Source organism: Rhineura floridana, chromosome 1 (genome assembly GCF_030035675.1).
Source record: "Rhineura floridana isolate rRhiFlo1 chromosome 1, rRhiFlo1.hap2, whole genome shotgun sequence".
Classification (NCBI taxonomy): Eukaryota; Metazoa; Chordata; class Lepidosauria; order Squamata; family Rhineuridae; genus Rhineura; species Rhineura floridana.
Window position 1 is genome coordinate 309,386,087 of NC_084480.1, and position 8,232 is coordinate 309,394,318.

The 8,232-nt window shown below is 44.7% G+C and overlaps 1 non-coding gene across 1 annotated transcript; it reads right to left on the minus strand.

Moving 5' to 3' along the window:
• Nucleotides 1-1,546: 1,546 nt before the first annotated feature.
• TRNAV-UAC (transfer RNA valine (anticodon UAC)) lies at nucleotides 1,547-1,621 on the minus strand. Its single transcript has one exon. It is a non-coding gene; the product is annotated as a tRNA-Val (tRNA).
• Between the last annotated feature and the right edge of the window lie 6,611 nt (nucleotides 1,622-8,232).

Sequence of the window (8,232 nt, forward strand, 5' to 3'; positions counted from 1 at the left end):
AGCGCCAGTCTTCTCAGTCGGAAAATCCCCCAGAGCCCTTTGGAAACCCTCAGGATCCATTAGTCTCCGGGGGCGGACCAATTTAATAGGTCCCCCACCCTTGCAGAGGGAAAGAGTCGCTGTGAGCCTAAACTTCAGCAAGCGGTGATCTGTCCATGACAATGGGGTAGATGACAAATCCCCAACCGCCAGATCACCATCTCCATGCCCAGTGGCGAAGATCAAATCAAGAGTATGTCCCGACACATGCGTTGGGCCGGTAACAACCTGAGACAGCCCCATGGTTGTCATGGAGGCCATGAAGTCCTGAGCCACCCCAGATAGCAGTCTCGGCATGGACGTTGAAGTCCCCGAGTACCAAAAGTCTAGGGGACTGCAACAGTACGTCCAAGACTACCTCTGTCAGCTCAGTTAGGGAATTTGTTGGGCAGCAGGGCGGGCGGTACACGAACAAAATTCCCAGTCTGTCTCTCTGGCCCAGCACAAGGTGGAGACACTCTAAACCAGTCATCACCTGGACAGGATGCTTGGTGAGTGAGAAAGAACTCCTATAGACCACAGCAACCCCACCTCCCCGTCCTTCGGTTCTACCATGATGCTGGACTGCATACCCAGGTGGGCAGAGCTGGGAAAGAGCAACGCCTCCCTGATCGCCCACCCAGGTCTCAGTTATACATGCCAGGTCGTGATTTACCTGACTGATTGTTGTACCTGGGGGGCGGGAGTCAGTTGCTTCCGAATTATTTTTCTACAATCAGCTCGTAAACATATCTTTCATTCATGAGGCAGGCTTTTAAAAAGTAAAAGTCATGCAGCAAAATTGTGGCCCTGCTGAAGCATCTAGGTATGTTAGTTGGTCACATGATGCATGTGAAACAACCGTGGGATTGCAGCTATGAAAAAGACTAATGCAATCTTAGGATACATTAGCAGAGGCATTATGTCCAGATCACGAGAAGTAACCGTTCCGCTCTGTTTTGCACTGGTCAGACTGCATCTGCAGTAGGGAAGGGAGAGAAATTTGATTTTGTTTGCATTTTAGTGAGAAACTATCTAATCCACACTTCTCAAACCTATACGTGAACTGAAACACAGCCTTCCTTCAAAATTTGCACTGTTCTGAATTATGAGATACAGTTCTCCAAGCAACCAACGCGTACAAAAAGGCATATATTATGAGAAAGTGTGCACAAGAATGCATGCATTAGTGAAAATAACATATGGAAATGCATTATATTGGGGGAAATGGTTTGCAAAGATGTGTATATTAGTCAGAACTATTAGTTGACTTTTGTTTTTACTGGGATTTACTATACTTTTTTAAAAATTTATAAACCGCTTGGATGCTTTTAAAAGAAATAGCAGTATGAAAATATAAATAAATAAACACCGAATGTGAAAATGTGTATATTAGAAGAAATTCACAATAGGAACATAAGCTGTGTTATACTGAATCAGACCATTGGGGTTATCTAGCTCAGTAGAGTTTACACTGAATGGCAGCCGCTTTCCAGGATTTCAGACAGGGAATGTCTCCAGCCCTACCTGGAGATGCCAGGGATTGAACCTGGGACCTTCTGCATGTAAGGCAGATGCTCTACCACTGAGCGAGGGGACTTCCCCTAAAATCCCCAAAACATTCATTAGTGTTTTCTTTTAATCACAAACTGCTGTGGAAACACAGAGAACTGAATTTAAGATCAGAAACAAGCCAAAATTGACGGATTCATCCATCCGTAATCTGGAGTACTGTGTCCACTTCAGGATGTCATGTTTTAAGAAAGACATTGACAAACAGAGCAAATCCAAAACTAGGCGACCAAAATGCTGAGGGGACTGGAAACCAAGTCATATGAGAAGTGGTGTTGGAAAGAGCCGGGCATGTTTAGAAGATTAAAGGTAGACATAACTGTTGTTTTTAAAAATCTGAACAGTTGATCTGAAGCGGGGGGGGGGGAGGCGACTTGTTCCCAGTTGCACCAGTGGATGGGATAAGAAACAATAGATGGAAATTGCAAGGAACCAGATTTCTGCTGAACAGTAGAAGACTCATTCTAACATAGGTGGGGGGAACATTTGGCCCTCAAGGTGTTGCTGAACTATATCTTCCATCACCCCTGGCCATTGGGAGCTATAGTTCAGCAACACCTGGAGGGCCAAAGGTTCCACACACCTGTTCTAACAGAAGGAGCTATTTGACAGTGGAACAAGCCTACTTCTCTTTTGTTGTTGTTACATGCCTTCAAGTCGACTACGACTCATGGCGCGTCTATGAATCAGTGACCTCCAAGAGCATCTGTCATGAACCACCCTGTTCAGATCTGGTAAGTTCAGGTCTGTGGTTTCCTTTATGGAATCAATCCATCTCTTGTTTGGCCTTCCTCTTTTTCTACTCCCTTCTGTTTTCCCCAGCATTATTACCTTTTCTAGTGAAACTTCTCTTTTACTGGAGGCATGCGCAGCAGCCATCTATCTCAGATGCTGCAGTCGCATGATTCCTGCACTGAGCAAGGTGTTAGACTAGATAACCTCAAAGGTCCCTTCCAAATCTAAAATTCTATGATTCCATCATATAAGATCTTGTTAGTAAATAAACAAGGAAGGAAGGAAGCTTCTATGTTACTTACTGGAACCAGCTATAGAGAATAGCTTACGCCAGTTCTTTAAACAGCCATACTACTTTCAGCTCAGTTTCTCAGAACAATTCAAAGTATGGAGGGCTATCTACCAAGCCCTTAACGGCTTGAGACCCAGCTAGCTGACGGACTTCCTTCCACCATATGAATCTGCTAGAGAACACGATCTTGGTCCCAGGCTATGGGCTGAAGGCATACGAGGCCAGTACCCTGCTGAAGCTAAGTAGGGTCAGGTCTGGTCAGTGCCTGGATGGGAGACTGCCTGGGAACCGTATGTAAGCCACCTTGGGTTTCTGTGATGAAAAGAAAGGCGGAGTATAAATAAATAAATAAATAATTTCATTAAAAGCTCTCTTCTGAATCCCACCAACACCTGAGGTTAGGCAGGTGATAGAGGCTATGGAGACAGGGCTTTTAAGGCCACGGCAACCCTTACGTGGAATGCTGTCTGCAGAGAAGCTCACTAGTTCTGTGTTGCTTAAATTCTTCAGGATGATTTGCACCATGCTTCTGGGCCATCTAGTGTGCCCATTGGCTTCTAACCACCACATGGAACTGAGAGTATGAAATCATTTTTTTTTTTTAGCACCATGCAGTAAGTGGCCCAAAAGTTGCTTTTTGCAGCACTGCATTAAACCTTGCTACAGCAAGGCATGAAGCTAAGCAGGTCTGGGTATGGTCAGCGCTTGGATGGGAGACTACTCTCTAAATTTATTTATTTATTTATTTATTTAACTTGTATACCACTTTATATTTCAAAAAATCTCAAAGTGGTTTACATTTCAACAAAAATCAATATAAGTTTTACATTCAATATTATTGCTAATAATAAGAAAAACAATCTACATTTTAAGTAACATAATTGAGCAATACATCTCTAAACAATATACATAACATGAAACCAAAGTGAATCATATACAAAACAAAGAATATAACAATTATAAAGTATATCTAAAAATTCACATGAATATTACAATAAAAGCACGTATACAATATCTTAAGCCTGTTTTAATGTCTAAATGTCTCCATGGGTTTGATGGGAGGAAGGCAGGATATCAGGTTAAAAACCAAATCCAAATATGTGCCATGGAACATCACAGTGTTGTCTCTGGATATTGTTAGGCAGTTAGGAGGCTGGCACACAGCACATCAGAGGAGACACAAGGGAGGTGCATTGAAGCTTGGTTAAGGGGTTTGTTAGAGCTTCCTCTGTCTGATGGGAAGCCATTTTGAACACAAGTACATAAGAAGAGCCTTACTAGATCAGGCCAATGGCCATCTATTCCAGCATCCTGTTCTCACAGTGGCCAACAAGATGCCCGCAAGCAGGACTTGCAATTTCTAGCAACTGGTATTTGGAGGCATACTGCCTCCGACAGTGGAGGAAGAATATCGCCATCATGGTCAGTAGTTGTTGATCTCTTGATCCTCCCTGAATGTGTCTAATCCTCTTTTACAGCCATCTAACTTGGTGGCCATCACTACATTTTTGTGAGAAGATACGCAGGACTCTTGCATCTTGGCTGCACCAGCTCTTTGATGGATTTCCTGAGCTGGAGCTTCTCCGGTCACTGCCCAGTCGCCCTCCTCCACCTTTTTTTTCCTGGCTGCTCTCATTTCCAACTGCCTCTGCTACACATACCCGGGTGCCAGTGGTTGGCTGGGCTGGGCAGATGCCAGGGCCCTGAGACACTGTGATGTCTAATGTACTCCCCTCCACTGCCTTCCCAAGTGTCAGCGAAAAGCAAGGCAGGAGGGAGCCACTACCTCCATCTGCTAGATGGGATGGGGCATGAGTGATGTGTTATCGCAGGAAGTGGGGGAGCTAACTGCGTGGACACAACTCCCCCTCAAATTCAGGCAGCAGGCTCCTTCCTGAGCAGGACCTTGGTGTGTGTGGGTGTGACCGGGGAATATTTGGGTGGAGGGTGTCTCATGGGGATGTTTGAGTAAGAGTGTGTTGTGGGACTTCATGTGGCAAGGGAGAAAGGGAAGGAACTCATGTGGGGCTTGCTAGTCTCTTCCCCAGAATCTTACAGCCAGGCTTGCTTTCCTATGCCCAGCCCAGGGGTGGGAAACCTCTGCCCTACGGGCCATCCTTGGCCTACTAGGGGTCCAATTTCCCTGAAACCAGGCTCACCTGCCAATCAGCTGACATCACTTGTGATGCCACCTTATGGGTGGTAGGGTGGGGTTCAATAATGCTACCTCTGCACATGCAGGGAACAGGTGCTTGCTGCCAAAGCAACAGGGTTTAATTCCTCTGCTTGTCAGCTGATGTGTGTGCATGTGTGCACGTGCGCATGTGGGTTAAATCCTACTCAATTCCAAGTGCGCAAGGTACTTTGACAGGTGTGTTAGCCTGTGGGGTGGGTGAGATAAAGGTCTAGTCCCTGGAGCAAAAAAGGATCTTGGATCAGTCACACACTCTCAGCCTAATGCTGGGTTGCTGTGAGAATAAAGGGCAGATGATCGATTAGTATGCATTTAGAAATGTAAAATGCAGAATATACTTTGCATGACTGCACATTTTCTGAAATCCAGCACAGGTATGCTACTTGGCACTGAGGAGCGCACTTTTATTCATTTATTTCTTACATTTCTATTCTACCTTTTCTCCAAGGAGCTCAAGGTGGTGGCCATGGTTCCTCCCCCGTCTCCATTTTATCCTCACAACAACCCCTGCGAGGTACAGTGGGTTAGGCTGAGAGACAGTGTGTGTGCAGCCTACGTTTCAGTGCCATCCTAACTTTCCTGCCAGCATGCCACCTTTTCAAAGCCTCATGTCAAAGTTTCTCCAGACATATTGAAATGTCGTTACGCTTAATCCAGTGGATTGGGGAGGGGAGGGAGGATGCTCTAAAGCGGATCAGAATCAGGAATGAAAAGAATTTCTGGCTTGTTTTGTACACCATTTGCTCCTGATAGATAATGGAGTACAAGCCACTTGCTAGAAATCATTGTCAGAGGCTGTGTCAATCAGGAAGACTGAGGGGTGACTTTTCATGCAGACAATTGCCGTCGGATGGAGGAACGGTCAGCTCTTTCACTCAGGGGACCCTTGCGCATTATTTATGGGAGTTTGGAATGTTAATATATTTATAGTTTTAACTGATTTCCCCCCCTCTAGGATGCACACCTTAACATGGTGAGGGGGTCTGAGAGTGTCGAAGAAGCTGATAGCAATGCCGTCAGGAGTCTAGACCAAGAGGCTAGACTCCTAGCAGGGGCACCCAAGGCGGAATGGTCAAAGCTGAGACACCAGACTAAGATGCATCCAGACTCAGAGGAAGGCAATGGTAAACCACCTCTGAATACCTTTTACCATGAAAACCCTATGAACAGACTACCCAAAATGCAACATGTGATAGTGCTGGAAGATGAGACCCCCAGATCAAGCTTGGAAAAGTTACTTTTTTGAACTACAACTCGCATCGGCCCAATCCAGTGGCCATGCTGGCTGGGGCTGATGGGAGTTGTAGTTTAAAAAAGTAACTTTTCCAAGCTCTGCAGATGGCACTCATCAAACTACTGGGGAAGAACAATGGACAACTACGAGTAGCGCTGTGACTAATGACGAAGCTGAGTCAAAGCCAAAAGGAAGTCCAGAGGTTGATGCGCAGAGATGCAAAAGGAGAGTCCAGAGTTGTACAAGTTACACAATAGGAACATGGAATGTGAGAAGTATGAACCAGGAAAAGTTAGAAATTGTCAAGCAAGAAGTGGAATGTATCAATAATACAATACTGGGCATGAGTGAATTAAAGTGGATGGGAATGGGACACTTTCAGTCACTTTTTGTTTCAACTACAAAATATTTTATGCAGGAAATGACAAATTAAGAAGAAATGGGGTTGCTCTAATAGTGAGAAGTGATGTAGCAAAAGCAATTAGGAGCTATAAAGCAAGGTCTGAGCGAGTGATATCAATGAGACTTAATGGGAAACTTATCAACATAACTATCATTTGTCAACAAATATGGAAAAGAAAACAATGGTTCACAGACTGGAAGCATTTGATATACATCCAAATTCCAAAGAAAGGGGATCCCAGGGAATGCAGTAATTATTGAACTATTGCTTTAGTATCCCATGCAAGTAAATGCTCAAGATTCTACAACAAAGGCTCTTACCATATATGGAGCTAGAAATGCAAGATGTCTAAGCTGGATTTAGAAAAGGAAGAGGTACCAGAGATCATATTGCAAACATACATTGGATAATGGAATGGAGCAAGGAATTTCAGAAGAAAATCACCCTGTGCTTTATAGATTACAGCAAAGCTTTTGACTGTGTAGATCATGAAAAACCAGGGCCGGCCCCAGACATGCCAGGGCCCTTGGGCACCAGCTTGCCCTGGGCCCTGGTACGCATGTGCGCATGCACACATACACACGCATGCACACCCAGGGCCAGCCCCAGACACGCTGGAGCCCTTAGACAAAAGCCTGCCCCAGGCCCCAGCGCTCCCTTTCCGTGACTCATGCACAGCGAGAGCTTCGGGACTCTGCCATTCCCTTCCTTAACTTACCTGGTTCTGCAGTTGCACACACAGCGGTGCCCTTAAGAAAGATGGTGGCTGAGGTTTCCCTAAGGAGCTGAAGCCTCTGCCGCCATCTTGGTTCATGGCAGGGATGCGAATTGCGGAAGGGGAGCAGAGGGGCCCCCAGGGGCTCCTGTAGCCTCAGGGGCCCTCGGGACAGTGCCCCACCTGGCCGCCCCTTGGAACCGGCCCTGTGAAAAACTATGGAATGCTTTAAAAGAAATGGGTGTGCCACAGCATCTGATTGCCCTGATGCACAACCTATACCCTGGACAAGAGGCTACTGTAAGGACAGAATATGGAGAAACCGATTGGTTCCCCATCAGAGAGGGTGTGAAACTGGTGTATTTTATCACCCTATTTGTTTAATTTACATGCAGAACAAATCATATGGAAAGCAGGATTGGACCAAGATGAAGGAGGTGTGAAAACTGGAGGGAGAAATATCAATAATTTAAGATACGCAGACGATACCATACTATTAGCAGAAACTAGTAATGATCTGAAATGAATGCTGCTGAAAGTTAAAGAGGAAAGTACAAAAGCAGGACTACAGCTGAACACAAGAAGACTAAAATAATGACAACAGAAGATTTACACAACTTTAAAGTTGACAATGAGAACATTGAACTTGTCAAGGATTATCAATACCTTGGCACGGTCATTAACAAAAATGGAGACAATAGTCAAGAAATCAGAAGAAGGCTAAGACTAGGGAGGGCAGCTATGAGAGAACTAGAAAAGATCCTCAAATGCAAAGATGTATCACTGAACACTAAAGTCAGGATCATTCAGACCATGGAATTCCAGATCTCTATGTATGGATATGAAAGCTAGACAGTGAAAGTGGATAAGAGAAGAATAAACTCATTTGAAATGTGGTGTTGGAGGAGAGTTTTGCAGATACCATGGACCGCAAAAAAAGACAAATAATAGGGTGTTAGAACAAATTAAAACAGAACTATCACTAGAAGCTAAAACGATGAAACTGAGGCTATTATATTTTGGACATATAATGAGAATACAGGATTCACTAGAAAAGACAATAATGCTG